Raw genomic sequence first — 18,098 nt, 5'->3', positions numbered from 1 at the left:
CAAAATAACCATTATCTTCTCAGGGATTCTTTTTTAATGGAGATTTGTGTTCCTCTCCCTACCCTCCTCTTTTTCTCTGGGATCCAACCACAATCATGAATTTGCCTACTTTTTATTCACATACATGTACACACATACGTGGTATATGATACTGTTTTAAGTAATGGTTTAACATTTACATACGAAATACAGAATGTTTTGAAATTTGAATTTTTTCACTCTACACTTCAGGCTCAGAGATCCATCCATACCAATGCATAAAGGTCTGATTCATTCAAATTCTGTACAGTATCCTATTAATCAATTGTACCACAACTCTTTCCATTCCCTATCAGCAGATATTTAGGCTGTTTTCAGAGATCCAAATGTCATTTTGGAGCCAAATATTTTTTTTTTCCAATCTAAAAAAAAGCAGTTTACTAAGATAATCTTACCAACAACTCTTTGTGATCCCATGGAGGCCAGAATACTGGAGTGGGTAGCCTTTCCCTTCTCCAGGGTATCTTCCCAACCCAGGAATGGAACAGGTATCTCCTGCATTGTAGGTGGTTTCTTTACCAACTGAGCTATCAGGGAATCCCTACAAACTGCTAGAAATACTTTAAAATTCAAATTTCACTTCCACATAGTCTTTTTTCTAAAGCATAAACTTTGATAACTCAAGCTGTTTAAAAATACCTAGATATTTAACATACCAGGTATGACTCTTTGACTATGACAAAGCCTTTGACTGTGTGGATCACCACAAACTGTGGAAAATTCTGAAAGATGGGGAACACCACACCCCCTGACCTGTCTCTTGAAAAACCTGTATGCAGATCAGGAAGCAACAGTTAGAACTGGACATGGAACAACAGAATGGTTCCAAATAGGAAAAGGAGTACGTCAAGGCTGTATATTATCACCCTGCTTATTTAACTTATATGCAGAGTACATCATGAGAAACACTGGGCTGGAAGAAGCACAAGCTGGAATCAAGATTGCTGGGAGAAATAGCAATAGCCTCAGATATGCAGATGACACCACCCTTATGGCAGAAAGTGAAGAAGAACTAAGGAGCCTCTTGATGAAAGTGAAAGAGGAGAGTGAAAAAGTTGGTTTAAAGCTCAGCATTCAGAAAACTAAGATCATGGCATCTGGTCCCATTACTTCATGGTAAATAGATGGGGAAACAGCAGCAGACTTTATTTTGGGGGGGCTCCAAAATCACTGCAGATGGTGACTTCAGCCACGAAATTAAGTCGCTTGCTCCTTGGAAGAAAAGTTATGACCAACCTAGACAGCATATTAAAAAGCAGAGACATTGCTTTGCCAACCAAGGTCCGTATAGTCAAGGCTATGGTTTTTCCAGTAGTCATGTATGGATGTGAGAGTTGGACTGTGAAGAAAGCTGAGTGCCGAAGAATTGATACTTTTGAACTGTGGTGCTGGAGAAGACTCTTGCGAGTCCCTTGGACTGCAAGGAGATCCAACCAGTCCATCCTAAAGGAAATCAGTCCTGTGTGTTCATTGGAAGGACTGATGTTGAAGCTGAAACTCCAATACTTTGGCCACCTGATGTGAAGAACTGACTCATTTGAAAAAAACCCTGATGCTGGGAAAGATTGAAGGTGGGAGAAGGGGATGACAGAGGATGAGATGGTTGGATGGCATCACCAACTCAATGGACATGGGTTTGGGTGGACTCCGGAAGTTGGTGATGGACAGGGAGGCCTGGCGTGCCCTGGTTCATGGGGTTGCAAAGAGTCGGACACGACTGAGTGACTGAACTGAACTGATGACTCTTTGCAAATGCAAAGTTAATAGTATTTTAAATGAGAAAATACATTTATAGGTAAAGTAAATCTATAATCATTCTGTTGAAAACAAAACATATTGAAGAAAAAGCATATGCAGAAAATAGTCTTATAACCACTTTCTTTTTCTGATAACCACAGTGACTAGGCAGAAAACTCTGAGTGCTTGAGCAAGTAAACAAACCAAAGCTTTCCCTGGAATGCTTTGTTCAGTGTTTTAGGCAGAAAATAATCCAAGACACTACCCCACAGAATTTCAAATTTCTCTTTAGAATCGAGCAATTAGGAGGTACTCCCATGTACCAGAGTCAAGGATGGATAAAGTGGACAACGAAGCAAAGTAATAAAACACCAAGTCTTTCACCCTGAAGTCTTTAGACCCATAAACAGTGTGACCATACACAATGATGTATTTACATTAATGGAAATGTTTAGTTCAAGGATATTGTAACAAAGTTTATTATCCAGGCTAAACTGAAGTCAAGTCTACAAATAAGTGAAGACTTATCAATGGCATTCCTCTACCTTTAATATCACTTTATATAAAGAATCTGAGAAAACCACAAAAGGTAGATGTTTTAAAATATGAATAAATGTTTACTAATGGCTGCATTCTTTACATGCTAAAATAACCTAGTCTCAGGAGTTCCCTGGTGGCCCCAGTGGTTAGGACTCTGCACTTTGACTGCCATGGCCCAAGTTCAATCCTTGGGAACTAAGATTCCACAAGGCTAGGTGTAGACAAAAATAAACAAACTACCCTAGTCTAGAAGATGTAAAGGAAATTCAAGAAAGAGTATTTTCTCTGAAGAGAGGGGGGAGAAATGTTTCCTCTCTTAGCAGATTTCCAAGGAAGTGTTCAACATTCCTAAGAAGGTAAACAAAGCTGGGTTTCCAATGAAAGAAGTAACTCCAGTGCACTGGGGATCACCATGCAGTCAGCTCCATGGTCACAATTAGCCAAAATGTTTTAGCACATTTCACAGGCCAGAGCCAAGGGGATATCACTTCTAAATTCCTGGTCTCCAGTCCAAGAAATCCCCCTGGGCTTAGGAAAACCTCCAGGCTTCAGGAGGCAGCTCAGAACTCAACTGCAATTCATCCTACCAGTAGTTTGGTGAAATAACTGGCCAAGCAAATGGAGAAGCTCAATTATCCATTTATCCATCCAACACAGATACCTATTGCCCATCTTATCACATGGCACAAAATCTCAGGGGGAAAAAAACCGTCTGAGCACAGATGCTCTAAAGGCAAGTCCACAAAAACACAGACATACCAAATATAACCTTTGCCCCATGCTGACCTCTTAACTATAGCTTCATGTTTAGTTGCTCAGTCGTGTCTGACTCTTAGAGACCCCATGGACTGCAGCTCGCCAGGCTCCTCTGTCCGTGAGATTTTTCAGGCAAGCATACAGGTGTGGGTTGCCATTTCCTTTTCCAAACTATAACTTCAAAGTGCCCTACTTTCTTGTTTTTCAATTAAGTAATATGTATCTTATAGAAAAAACATAGAAGCCTAAAACATGCAACTTTTTTGCATTCCCCCTCAAAGGACAAAATATATTGTATGAGCAGTAGAAACTAGTTATAAAGAGAATGAGAATCAGCAAGAGGCCAGAAACCAAAAGTAGAACTGCTTAAACTTTTCAAACTTCCCCACCTTTGTGATTTTTCTAAATGTCTGGTGGCTTCCCCTGGTGTTACTGGCAGTAAGCAGTGACTTCTGAACAGAAAGCAGGGGCCATGACAGGCACATGCCCTCTGCAACCACGCTAGGCTGTGGACATGTAAGGTGAAGGGCGAGTCTGTGCCGAGAGCATTCCAGACAAACGTCCCCAGCAAATCTCTGGGTCCTGAAACAAGAGTACGAAAGAAGGGCAAAGCAAGTGGCCCGGGCATGTGAAGTCACCCTGGGGACTTCAAAACAGTATGGTTCTTAGCATTCCCCTTACCCCAGAAACTCAGCCCAGAATAAGAGAAGTTACTGTCAGGCAGTCTAAACCCAATCCTTTGCTGAAGAAAAAAGCATTCTGTCATCTGCTACCCTCTGCTTAGTCCCTTCTTACTAACTGAAGCCTAACTGTTGGACTGTTTTTTGATCTGAGGGCTTTTTTTACTTTCTAAAATGAGAACTGGCCTTTGATATGTCAAAGTAGAGCAAAATGAAACCTTTATTTACAGCATGCTGTACTATTTGAAAAATAGAGATTTCATTTAAAGCATAAAGTTCTATTTTTTTTTCCCCTATCAAAGATGATTGTGAATCAGAGTAACTGGGGACAACTGGACCGAGGAGGTGGCTCAGGCCAGGTCTGGGAGAATGGCTAAAGGACACCACAGCAGAGGGCCAGAGAGGCACTGGTGGGAAGTCTAGAGAGATGACGTGCGAAGCTTGGTCTGGGATATCCCAGGAAACCAAACTGGTTCAGTCCAAAAACACTAGGGAAGAATAGTGTGGAGAAATAAAGAAAAAGCCATATCATTGCCATGAAACCTTTGTCCTCCTACGGGGCACATCACAGACATGCAGCAGCCAGGGGCAAGACAGGGAAAATTCCAGAACCAAGGCCTAGGGGGGATCTGGGGAATGGAGACAGGAGGGTTCAGGCACCAGGCCCACCACGGACACTCTGTGTTCATTTCCCAGGGCTGCAGCAACAAAGTACCGCAAACACGGTGGCTTACAATAACAGAGGTGTTTATCTCACAGTTCTGGAGGCTAGAAGTCCAAATGCCAAGTGCTGGCAGGGCCATGCTCCATCTGAACCTGGTAGGGGGGAATACTTCCTTGCCTCGTGCTAGTTTCTGGTGGTTTGCTGGCACTCCTTAGCACCCCGTGGCTGATAGATGCCATCACTCCAACCCAGTGTTTTCACACGGTGCTCTCCCTGTGTCTCTGTCCTCACACACATGCTTCTTATAAGGATACCAGTCACACTGGACCAGGGGGCCACCCTACTCCAGCATGACTTCATCTTAACCACTACATCTCCGTGACCCTATTTTCAAATGAGGTCACATTCTGAGGTACTGAGAGTTATAACTTCAACATGTCTTTTTAGGGAGACACGACTCAACCCATAACACATCTCTTGATGCCCAGTCCTTCCTCTGAGCCCGAGGGACTCTGATTCTCTGCGTGCATGCTAAGTCGCTCAGTCGTGGCTTACTCTCTGCAACCCTGTGAACTGTAGCCCACCAAGGTCCTCTGGCCATGGGATTCTCCAAGCATGAATACTGGAATGGGTTGCCATGCCCTCCTCCAGGGGATCTTCCCAACCCAGAGATTCAATCTGTGTCTCTTAGGTCTCCCGCATTAGCAGGATTCTTTACCACTAGCATCACCTGGCAAGCCCTTCTGACATCCTAGAGTCACTCAGAACACCATGGGTGCCATTTCAAATTAAAGAGAAAGAGAAAAAAAAGATAGCCTATGGTGGTGAAAGTCAGAGTAGTGGTTACATGGTAGGAGAGGAGCAGTGATCAGGTGAGAGTGCTCCGTGCACTCCCTGAAGGCAGGCTATGTTCCGCCTCTTCACCTGGAGGGAGGTTATACAAGTGTGCTTCTTGGGAGCAAATGTATTGAACTATATGTACATGGCCTTCCCTCATGGCTCAGCAGGTAAAGAATCTGCCTGCAATGCAGAAGTCCTTGGTTCAATCCCTGGGTTTGGAAGATCCTCTGGAGAAGGGAACATCTACCCACTCCAATATTCTGGCCTGGAGAAATCCATGGACTGTATAGTCCATGGGGTCGTCAAGACTTAGACACAACTGAGTGACTATCAAATAGCTGTGAAAAAAAGAGAAGCGAAAAGCAAAGGAGAAATGGAAAGATATAAGCATCTGAATGCAGAGTTCCAAAGAATAGCAAGGATAGATAAGGAAGTCTTCCTCAGCGATCAATGCAAAGAAATAGAGGAAAACAACAGAATGGGAAAGACCAGAGATCTCTTCAAGAAAATTAGAGATACCAAGGGAACATTTCATGCAAAGATAGGCTCAATAAAGGACAGAAATGGTATGGACCTAACAGAAGCAGAAGATATTAGGAGGTGGCAAGAATACACAGAAGAACTGTACAAAAAAGATCTTCACAACCAAGATAATCACGATGGTGTGATCACTCACCTAGAGCCAGACATCCTGGAATGTGAAGTCAAGTGGGCCTTAGGAAACATCACTACGAACAAAGCTAGTGGAGGTGATGGAATTCCAGTTGAGCTCTTTCAAATCCTGAAAGATGATGCTGTGAAAGTGCTGCACTCAATATGCCAGCAAATTTGGAAAACTCAGCAGTGGCCACAGGGCTGGAAAAGGTCAGTTTTCATTCCAATCCCAAGAAAGGCAATGCTGAAGAATGGTCAAACTACCCCACAATTGCACTCATCTCACATGCTAGTAAAGTAATGCTCAAAATTCTCCAAGCCAGGCTTCAGCAATATGTGAACCCTGAACTTCCAGATATTCAAGCTGGTTTTAGAAAAGGCAGAGGAACCAGAGATCAAATTGCCAACATCTGCTGGATCATGGAAAAAGCAAGAGAGTTCCAGAAATATATCTATTTCTCCTTTATTGACTATGCCAAAGCCTTTGACTGTTTGGATCACAGTGAACTGCGGAAAATTCTGAAAGAGATGGGAATACCAGACCACCTGACCTGCCTCTTGAGAAACCTGTATGCAGGTCAGGAAGCAACAGTTAGAACTGGACATGGAACAACAGACTGGTTCCAAATAGGAAAAGGAGTACGTCAAGGATGTATATTGTCACCCTGCTTATTTAACTTATATGCAGAGTACATCATGAGAAATGCTGGGCTGGAAGAAACACAAGCTGGAATCAAGATTGCCAGGAGAAATATCAATAACCTCAGATATGCAGATGACACCAGTCTTATGGTAGAAAGTGAAGAGGAACTGAAGAGCCTCTTGATGAAAGTGAAAGAGGAGAGTGAGAGAGTTGGCTTAAAGCTCAACATTCAGAAAACGAAGATCATGCCATCTGATCCCATCACTTCATGGCAAATAGATGGGGTAACAGAGGAAACAGTGTCAGACTTTATATTTTTGGGCTCCAAAATCACTGCAGATGGTGACTGCAACCGTGAAATTAAAAGACGCTTACTCCTTGGAAGCAAAGTTATGACCAACCTAGATAGCATATTGAAAAGCAGAGCCATTACTTTGCCAACAAAGGTCCGTCTAGTCAAGGCTATGGTTTTTCCAGTAGTCATGTATGGATGTGAGAGTTGGACTGTGAAGAAAGCTGAGCGCCGAAGAATTGATGCTTTTGAACTGTGGTGTTGGAGAAGACTCTTGAGAGTCCCTTGGACTGCAAGGAGATCCAACCAGTCCATTCTAAAGAAGATCAGTCCTGGGTGTTTTTTGGAAGGAATGATGCTAAAGCTGAAACTCCAGTACTTTGGCCATCTCATGCGAAGAGTTGACTCATTGGAAAAGACTCTGATGCTGGGAGGGACTGGGGGCAGGAGGAGAACAGGACGACAGAGGATGAGATGGCTGGATGGCATCACCGACTCAATGGACCTGAGTTTGAGTGAACTCCGGGAGTTGGTGATGGACAGGGAGGCCTGGAGTGCTGCAATTCATAGGGTCGCAGAGTCAGACATAACTGAGCAACTGAATTGAACTGAGCGACTTTCACTTTCACTTCATATGTACATGGTTTGTATGCTCCTCTGCATGGATGATGAATTTCCATAAGAGCTTTACTTTTAGAGAACTTGGTGCTGTCCAAGCCATAAAGGTGTTGACAGCCCAGGTGTAACTTCAGAAAGGAGCTTTACCTGGGAGAAGCCCCAACCCAACAGTCAGCCACTCAGCCCTGCTGGTTCAGACATTCGAGTGGTCAGTTTACCTGAGACGTTCAACTCCCAGGTGCTGGTGTATAAATGAAAATGCCAAAGTAACACACTTATAATGAGAAAAATATAAGGGCCAAGGAGTACATATATTTGAACTAAAAGATTGACAATTTCTAGAGGCAAAATTTCTGGGTGTCTTAAAAAAAGTTGTTTGACAACCACAGACCCACAATAAGGGCACAGGCTTCCCAAAACAGTGCCAGAAATGAGCTACAACAGTTTTCGCTCTGCCCTGTTTTCCTAGCCTTCTTGGGGACCTCTGCCACACATTCCATTTTCAGGCTAATTACAGCTCAAGTATATTCCAATGTTTTTTCTTTCACATCTAATTCTCCTCTGGGAATTTTAAACTCTTGTGGTTATGGAGTTTTCCATCCTCTTGCCTAATTTCTAAGCAAGAGAGATCAACACCAAAAGACAGAGTTAAAATACACTGGACCCCACTCAGATTTGGTAGAAAATGTATTTCTGCAGTAAAAATATGTAGGATTTCCTAGAATTAAATATAAGTCAGACATTTAACATCAGATATTGCATAAGCTCAGTTGTGGAAGTGTCTGGTGATGGAAGTAAAATTTGATGCTATAAAGAACAGTATTTCATAAGAACCTGGAATTCCATGAATCAAGGTAAATTGGACATGGTCAGGCAGGAGATGGCAAGAGTAAATAAACATGGACATCTTAGGAAACAGAGAACTAAAATGGACAGGAATGGGTGAATTCAATTCAGATGACCCTTATACCTACTATTGTGGGCAAGAATCCCATAGAAGAAATGGAGTAACCCTCAGAATCAACAAGAGAGTCTGAAATGCAATAGTTAGGTGCAACCTTAAAAATGACAGAATGATCCTGGTTTGTTTCCAAGGCAAACATCACAGTAATCCAAGTCTATGCCCCAACCACTGATGCTAAATAAGCTGAAGTTGACTGGTTCCATGAAGACCTAGAAGACCTACAACTAACACCAAAAAAAGATGGCCCTTTCATCACAGGGTACTGGAATGCAAAAGTAGGAAGTCAAGAGATACCTGGAGTAACAGGCAAGTTTGGCCTTGGAGTACAAAATGAAGAGGGCAAAGGCCAACAGAATTCTACCAAGAGAACACACCAGTCATAGCAGACACCCTTTTTCAACAACACAAGAGACAATTTTACACATAAACATCACCAGATGGTCAATACTTAAATCAGACTGATTATATTCTTTGCAGTCAAAGATGGAGAAGCTCTATACAAGCAGCATAAACAAGACCTGGAGCTGACTGTGGCTCAAATCATCAGCTCCTCGTATTAAAATTCAGGCTGGCAGTGAGTGAAAAGGAACTAAAAAGTATCTTGATGAGGGTGAAGGAGGAGAGTGAAAAAGCCAGCTTAAATCTCAATATTAAAAAAACTAAGATCATGGCATCCAGTCCCATCACTGCATGGCAAATAGAAGGGGAAAAGGTAGAAGCAGTGACAGATTTCCTCTGCTTGGGCTCTAAAATCATTGGGGATGGTGACCATAGCCATGAAATTAGAAGACAATTGCTTCTTGGCAGGAAAGCTATGACAAACCTAGACAGTATGTTAAAAAGCAGAGCCATCACTTTGCCAACAAAGTCCATATAGTCAAGGCTATGGTTTTTTTCCAGTAGTCATATACAGATGTGAGAGCTGGACCATAAAGAAGGCAGAGCACCAAAAAATTGATACTTTCAAACTGTTGTGCTGGAGAAGTCTCTTGAGACTCCCTTGGACTTCAAGGAGATCAAACCAGTCCATCCTAAAGGAAATCAGCCCCGAATATTTATTGGAAGGACTGATGCTGAAGCTGAAGCTCCAATACTTTGGCCACCTGATGCGAAGAGCTGACTTATTGGAAAAGACCCTGATGCTGGGAAAGACTGAAGGAGAAGAGGGTGACAAAGGATGCAATGGTTGGATGGCATCACCAATTCATTGGACATGAATTTGGGCAAACTCTGGGAGATGGTGAGGGACCGGGAGGCCTGGAGTGCTGCACTCCATGGGGTGGTGAAGAGTCAGATACAACTTGGTGACTGAACAACAACAATTGAAGAAGCTCTGAATAACATATTGATGTGTTAAAAATTGAATGATGTCTTAAAAATGGGAATGGGGAGGAGAAGAGGAATAAGAAAGGGGAACAGAGAGGAGGAAAGGAAGCCAAACTTTAACTGCAAAGGAAACAAATAAAAATAAAATCTTAATCAAACTGCACATAAAAATTATCAAGCAAATAATTATAGAAGAGGAAGCTGTGGCTTTCTTGAGTGTGAAATGTAATAGGGAGGTACTGGAAGTTTCAAGGCCATGCATTTATAGTAGTCCTGTGGACTGTTTTCCTTGGATATCTCTGTCCTGTTGAAGCCCCTCTGCACTCTCAAATTTCATATAGAAACCCAGGTTTCAGAAGTCTCAAATGATACCTCACATCTCCTTTTTCTTTTTTTTTTTGGCTGTGCTATGTGTGACTTGCAGGATCTCAGTTCCCCAGTCAGGGACTGAACCTGGGCAATGGCAGTGAAAACCTGGAATCCTAACCACTAGGCAACCAAGGAACTCCCTCACGTTTCTTTCAAACACTTAGGTTATTAAAAATGAGAGATCAAATATCAAATATGTATTATGTTCAATAATGTTCATCATTTTCTCATGAAATGTTTTCATCATCTTCTCGTGAAAACTGCCATAAATCGGAGGCAGCTAGTGGGATTCCACTTTTCAAGAAAGTCTTCCTTCTCTACCTCTACCCATGTTGAGATAAGGATAGAGAAGATTCTAAGAAAGAAAGTATATGTAAAGTGTTTCAAGAACATATGTTTCAAGATACAACTATCAGGTTTTTTAAACTACAGAAAAAGATGAACAGATGTTCATTTTTTTAATGGACAAATGAACAGAGTAGTTTTTGTTCTCAACCCTAGTTTATTCTGAAAAATCACAGTACCAATCAACAGATTTTCATCTCCCAACTCCACCTGAAGCATGCGTACATGCACATACACGCACACTTGTGTACACACATACACTGCACACTGCATCCCTCCACTGTTTGCCCATGGATCTCTATATTATAATTAGTACTGTGCCTGGCACATGAAAGGTGTCCAAATATTTATTACTGTTCAAGGAAAACTGAAGAATATAACAACATGAGTAGATAAATAGAGTCCAAATTGAAGTCACAGGATGAAATGGTGGGATGGCATCACCGAGTCAATGGATATCAGTTTCAGTAAACTCAGGAGTTAGTGATGGACAGGGAGGCCTCGCGTGCTGCAAGGGGGTTGCAAAGAGTCGGACACAATTGAGCAACTGAACTGAAGTGAAAGTGAAGTCATGAACTGAAAGTGAAGTCAGGTTCTAATAGGACTCAGACTGGTTAAAAAAAAAAAAAAAAATTAGAGCCAGAGAAGGCCAAACAGAAAGACTTTCTGGAGAAAGTCAAATTTTAACTATCCAGTGAACAAGAGTTATGATAATAGCTATAATAAGAGTTATAATAATAATAATAATGTAACAATATCGATTAAGTGTTAGGTATTTGGCAGGCCCTATACTGAACTATTTGCACATGCTTTCTTTTTTAATTATCATAACTGTGAAGTGGGCATTATTCAAGTTTAGAGATGAAGAAAGTGATCTTCACAGAAGTTAGGCAATGTGTTCAGAGTCAGGCAGTTTATCAGCCATGAAGCTGGAAAGGCAGGTTATCATCTAGCTTGGATGGGGGTGGGAGGGGAGTGGAAGGAGAAGGGCACCAGTTCTAAAGGCCTTCACAATCTGCAGCACGGGGAGGCTTGCAGCGACTGCAGGAGCAAATGGAACAGTAAAAAAAAAAAAAAAAAAAAAGCAACAGGAGAGAGCAGAAAACTTCAAAGACCTGTGGGAAGAATTCTCTGGATTTTTGAGCAGAAAAAAATTTCTGTAATAAAAACCATGCTTGAGGAATGTTAATATAAAAGGTGCATGGACAGGAATATTGGTGGACATAGGTGGAGACCTTGGGTAGAAGCTCTGTATGAAGAATGTAATTGCATTATTTACGGTTAAAGCAGAGGAGGCCTACACACCAACTCTAAAAATGGAGGGAAGCCTTTCAGGTTTTTTGCAGTAGATGGGCCAGTTTTGTCCTCCAAAAATATCCCAGGCCTACAAAACATTTACAGATATTTCAACCATCAGAAATTACACATATCCCTTAACATCCTGCTTAAGAAAAAAATCCAATTATTTCTAATCTAATTGTAGCATAGCTGGGATCAAACAAGAGTGATTAGCTAACTTACTCTGACATTTACTTGAGATATTGGCTTCAACTATCAAAAGGATCTTGACAGCAGTATTCTTTATCTCACCAAAATCATTCACAAAAAAAAGTCCTATAACTTGCAGAGTCTGTCAATTAAATAAAATTATGAATTAAATTACTTGCTGTTGCTGAAAAGCAGCTGGAAATCCATCTGGAACTGGATCAACTCATCGCTCTTGTCTAAATGCAACAAGATAACCCATTTTTTTCCATTTTAAGTGCAGTTTATAACTTTATTATACTATAATAATTATATATTACATGATCTAATACCAGCTTTATATTATCCATAAAAACAAACCAGGGAATTAAAAACAAAACAAACCTGATTTTTTAATTCTTTGGCTCTGTGCTGAACATAGAATATGCGCATATTCCCCATCTTTGCCTCTTCTATCCCTTAAGACATGAAGGACTCTTACACACTAAAGGGCTGCACAGATTTTAATAAAAGCATTTCATTTTATTACACTTTGTACTGTATTATTTTAATAAAAGCAGCACCTTCTATGGTGCTGGCCTAAATATTTGCAATAAAATATTTCCTAAGAAGAAAACTCCTCTAAGCTATCAGAAACACTGGGCTGATAACTTCTCTGAGGACTAAAATCTTATTGGGGAGGCAGACTCCATAAAATCAGCTCAAAGACAAGAAGACTTTGTTTATATTGTTGGTATTATAGCAGCATGTCCTTGAGGGACAGGGGGGAAAAAATCTAAAAGGTTGAACCTTTAAAATATGTATACAGAGTATCTCTATTAACCAGGAAGATGCCCTCTAAAGACGCCATTCTTTGTGAGAAACTTTGTCACTCTGAGTTTCAGCAAGAGTCCACAGCTGGCCCTTCTCAGTTCCCTTTCCCAGGCAGGGACTCACTCTCAGCTCTGGCCCTGATGAGAAGAGATGAGAAGAGCTTTTTATCCCCAGTGAATCTGTTTGTGTCTCCAGCTAGGTTAAATGATATCTAACAGAAACCTAAGACATATCATAATAAGCAATGGAATTCAAGCGGTGCTTACTAAAGGGCATGAAATCATAGATGTGAGATGCTGGGCTATTAAAAAGGGAAATGATTTTGTTATCTAATCTCTTGGCACACTTATTTCCTCACAAATGTAACTACAAACCCAACTCAAATTATCATAAATTATGAATTATGAAACTGAAAATTTGTTGTAACAGAGTCTCTAAGTTGCATCTGACTCTTTGCAACCCCATGGATTATGGCACACCAGGCTCCCCTCTTCTTCACTATCTACTGGAGGTGGTCAAATTCACGTTCATTGAGTCAGTAATACTATCTAACCATCTCTGAAAGTTTCAGTTCAGTTCAGTTCAGTCGCTCAGTCGTGTCTGACTCTTTGTGACCCCATAAATCGCAGCACGCCAGGCCTCCCTGTCCATCACCAACTCCCGGAGTTCACTCAGACTCATGTCTGAAAGTTTACTGTACATGAAAACAAATTTGAGAATAGCCATCTGATAATATTCACATACCAGTCTCTTACATGTCAACCTAATAATTTTCAAAAAAAGTTTCAAAGCCAGAAAAGTTTTAATTAATTTAGACAAACCCACAGGAATGAATGCACATTTCACCTATTTTCTCCAATGGGTCAAGTTTTTGAAATGATACACTGATAATCCTAATAGTTACAAAGATGAAGCCTAAGAGTTATTAAGATGTTACAGCTGAGCTATTCACACTGTGAGTTAATCCATGGGCACGGATGGAGACACCTGGCAACCGTCTGTTCTATTTATAACGTTCTGAACGCCACACCAGGTGGAGGACACGGGGCAAACAAGACGAGACATAACTGCTGCCTGCTTAAACTGAAACATGTTCCAGATTTTATGTCAGCACATCAGCCATAAGGAAACAGATACCAAAAGCTGAAAGATAACTGATATATATATATATATATATCAGTTAAGTATGTAAATTAATAAATGAGCAGGGCATCTGGCTAAATAATCTCAAAAGTAATTTTCTAAGAGTATACCAAGTTTCCCCAGAGAGTTGGATACCGGAGATGATGAGCTATCTTGGAATCAAAGGATACCTGATAAAATGCCTCTGTTCATTTCTGATAAACCAGTGCTACTAGGAAGTACTGCCTTGGTCATAAATTTTCATGATTTAAGTGTTACTCTAAGACTGAGATTATCTATGAAGAACGATAGAAACAAAATTTCTAAGGCATAGTATAGTCCCATGGCAACTATTACAAGAGTTCATTTCCACTGAAACTGTAACTCCCTGCATAGCCTGGGGGAAAGGGGGCTGGCATCAGGAAAAGGGAAGAGTTTCCCATTATATAGAATATCCCCTCTTCAGACGATCATTGTCCTTTTGGTTGGTGGCATCTGAAACTAGATGGGAAAAATTAAGTTAATCTACTCAAATCAATCACACTTGCAAACGATACCAACTGTGATCGATTTGAGTAGATGATTAACTTAGTTTTTCATATCTAGTTTCAGATGCCACCAGCCAACCCAGAGACTTAGAGACAACTAGATATTCAGCCTAGAGAGAAGTTGAGCAATCAAAGCTAGTGACGGAGCGTTTCATGCTTGAGTGAGTACAAGGATTTATTTCAGTGAGTGAGAGGAAAACTGTACACAGTCCTCTGAGAACCGCTTCTCAGTGTGGACATGCCTGTGCCCTGGCCTAGAGCAAGGAAGGGAAATCAGTGATGGCCAATTAATGGGGAGAAGAAAAATGTGAAGAATGAAAACGTGTGTGAGAGAGAGAGAGAGAGAGAGAGCAAGAAAAAGCCCAAGAGGAAAGTCCATCAACCACCAGGTGAAGACTGAATCTCTAAATCAGCCTCCAGTGGCATCTTATTCTAATTAAAACACAATTCAAACTCCTTCTTAAGACTTGAAGGTATCTCACAAGCAGCCTTCTGCTTACCTCACTGACTTCCTCTCCTCCTAGCTTGCCCTTTTGCACTCTTCTCCAAGTTCTGCAAACATCCGCAGTTCATTTATGCCTCCGGGCCTCTGCGGCCACTGTTTCCTCTGCCTAGAATGCTCTTCACTTGACTGGCTTCTCACCATTCCTATCTTTCTTCATACACCACCCCCTCATGGCAGCTCTCTGACTGCCCTAAACCAGCTTCCCTCAGACCCTGTCTGGCACACCCCCACAATGAACTGTCTTCATAACACTCATTCTATCTGAAAAGTGTTTTCCCATATATTTGTATCTGATTTATTGATTCCATTTCCCACAGAAACATAAACTCTGTAAGAGCAAAGAATGTGTTTTGTTCAATGCTGCACACCCTACCTAGAACATCTCCTGTACATGGTAGGGACGCAATAAATATTGGCTGAATCTCAAGTTCCACCATATAGATGACTGCAGAAAGTCACTCAAGAGCCACTGCAAAACCATTCTCTGCCCCTTTTGTTGCCCCATCAAAGCACATGGTCATGACCATGACCCACAACCACACCAATTCCAGGCCTGCTTCCACACGCCACGGGGGTGAGAACAACATTGCTTCCTTCCCTTAGAGAAATCGCCAGCTTCCTTGCCATTTCCTCTCCTGGAGGCCTTATTCTCTCATCTCCCACAGATCTTTCCATCCCCAATCACATAAAAAGTAAGTCAATGTTTAAAGAATTCTTCAAAAACCAGCATTACTCTGTGCAACTGGATGAAATGATCCCCCTTGCACATTGCATCTCAGGTAAAAGGGGGAAGAAGAGAGAACACAGAAGAGACTCTTCACTCAGCTTTCTAGTGTTCATGATAAGAAATTTCCTAAAGGTTGGGTGCTTTCCTTCTCCTTTTTCCCAAAGGTCCAGGAAGACGAAAACCCTGATCAGATGCAGAAGGTTGTGGTAGTAAGTGGTAAGCTGCCCATTCCTCCTGGGATGACCAAAAGATCTCCAAAAAGAAAAAAAGAAATATGAACACGGGGAAGAGACTGAGATCCTACTGCTCCTCACTCTCTTTTATCATATCCTCACCCGCAAAATATCATTGCTTCTTAGCCTGACCGCCTGTCTGGCAGCCAAGTTCCTGACCAATTCAATCACCATCAGGAGAAAAAACACCTGCTACCCCACTACAGTGAGAACTGTGCTTCTGACACCCTGACATGGAACCATAAATATAGCTTTCTACAAAAACACTGTTATGTCCAACGCACACATCTTGTTCTATACATCAAGTGCACTCCAAATTAAACACTTTAACTCATCAGGGTTCAACTGGAAACTGTGGTGTATGCTGTTATCCACTGTAGTTAGGATAAGCAGGAGAGAGAGATTCAACAGTGATAGTGAGGAGGTAGCCCTGTGAAGATTTCTTCCAGGCAAAAAGGAACTTCCCTGAAAATATATTCAGAATGAAAAGAACATTCAGAACATAAGCTATTGGCAATAACAGGCCCTTGTAAACCTGGCCAGACACAACCCACCCAAGGGGCATGTCAAAGATGTGGAGAAGATAGAAGATAACGGTTGAAAGTCTGAAACTAACAAGAGGAAAGACAAAGTATGTAGAGCATCTACTCAAGAAGCCAAGCCTGAGGGGTAATTAAGAAGGTGTGTTCAGATAGGAGAGGGGGATACAAGTGAGCGGGTGGAAGGCACAGGAGAAAGACAAGCAAATGAATGGAAGAACCTGTGAGGAACATCTGCTACAGAGGCTTCCTGGGACCCCTGCAAGGCAGAAGTGAAGCGACCCTCCTGTGATCCAATCTAAGTCACTTAACCTTGGGCAGTCTCAAGTTTGTTTGTTTGTTTGTTTTAATTATAAAATAAGGTCAAGCATTCCTTTCTCCTAGGGTGGTTGTGAAGATTAAATAAACTAGCACAGGTGAACTCACTGAGGATAATACTGGGAACCATACTGGGAACCACCTGAGTTTTGTGCTTTCCTCTCCTTCTTGATAAGCATCACCTAGAATGCACTTAAACAGGTCTCTGGCCTCTGAATGCAATCACAATGGAAAAAAGCCTATTGGTAATCTGCATGGTTAGCAGATGATGCTTATCAGAGAAACATGGGAAGCACAGTATTACTTCACTTCTCTCTCATAATATTCCATATGATATGGAACACAGAAATATCTCGCACAGAAGCAAACAGCTGCCACTATTATTTAAAATGAGAAAACTTGAAAATTACAATTTTCACAAAAGACAGACTGATTTTTTTTAAATGCTATGTCTCTTAAGGTCATTCTTCTGCCAACACTATTTCTATTCCTTTTGAGCTCCAAAGATTTGTATTGATTTGGGGCATAAGAACAAACTGAATATCTCCAACAAATCTACTGAAACAATCAAAACAGCAATCTCATTCTATTACACCATAATACGGAGACACGGTACAACCTGAAACTGTGACAACCGGGGAGGAACGTGGTGAAAATATTGCTCAAGAAAAGGCCTGTGAGAAGGCCCTCCCCCTCCACGTTTAAGGACCACTTGATGCCAGAACAGATACACAGTTTTGAGAAAAGTTCTCTTCTCATAAACCAAAGTTGCCATTATCTAAAGTGCTTCCGAGCCAATCAGCCTCATTCGGAGACGACAAACTAGATCATCTAAGAGTGGCTCTTTACAGATTTTCGTACTAAAAGTCGGCGGTGAGACTAAAAGGAAGGGAAAACAAATCAATTTACAAATGTCAAATCATCATGTTTCAGATGTAAAATAGCCTGGCAACCTGACCAGATCTTCCCAAATATGTAACATCTCCATATAAGTCAAAAGATATAATTTCTCAGCCTGCAGCCGGGACACTAAGTTTTATCACTGGAAAGTCAAATATCAAAGCTAGCCTTGTAAGAGCAGCTATCAGAAACCACGAGACTAGCGTGAACATGGGGCCAGAGGGCAAGGAGCTTCTGGTAGATTCGCAGTATTCTTAACTATCTACCTAATTACAGTTCTCAGGTGGCGGGCCTCTTAAAGCACGTGTGACTTTTGGATTTAGAATCTGCGGCTTCTGTAGTTTCCGATACGTTGGCATTCAAGATGTCGCTTTCATCACCACTCCCAAGTACCGTTTTTAAAACAACATCTTCGAACAGCAACCCCACCCTCAACCCGGT

General features: G+C 41.5%; 1 protein-coding gene across 8 annotated transcripts in view; it reads right to left on the bottom strand.

Moving 5' to 3' along the window:
• The window catches only part of ST3GAL6 (ST3 beta-galactoside alpha-2,3-sialyltransferase 6), an 88,930-nt gene that overhangs the window by 68,854 nt on the left and 1,978 nt on the right, over positions 1 to 18,098 (bottom strand). Inside the window, exon 1 of one of the 8 annotated variants that reach the window (XM_010841931.1) lies at positions 14,936 to 18,092. The exons of 4 other annotated variants lie outside the window; for them this stretch is intronic. The gene's annotated coding sequence lies outside the window, so the exon portion shown is untranslated. 3 more of the 8 variants (XM_010841928.1, XM_010841930.1, XM_010841933.1) reach the window with 3 other exon arrangements.

The sequence above is a fragment of the Bison bison genome, unplaced genomic scaffold (assembly GCF_000754665.1).
Source record: "Bison bison bison isolate TAMUID 2011002044 unplaced genomic scaffold, Bison_UMD1.0 scf7180017864168, whole genome shotgun sequence".
Classification (NCBI taxonomy): Eukaryota; Metazoa; Chordata; class Mammalia; order Artiodactyla; family Bovidae; genus Bison; species Bison bison.
This window is presented reverse-complemented; position numbering and strand designations above follow the sequence as displayed.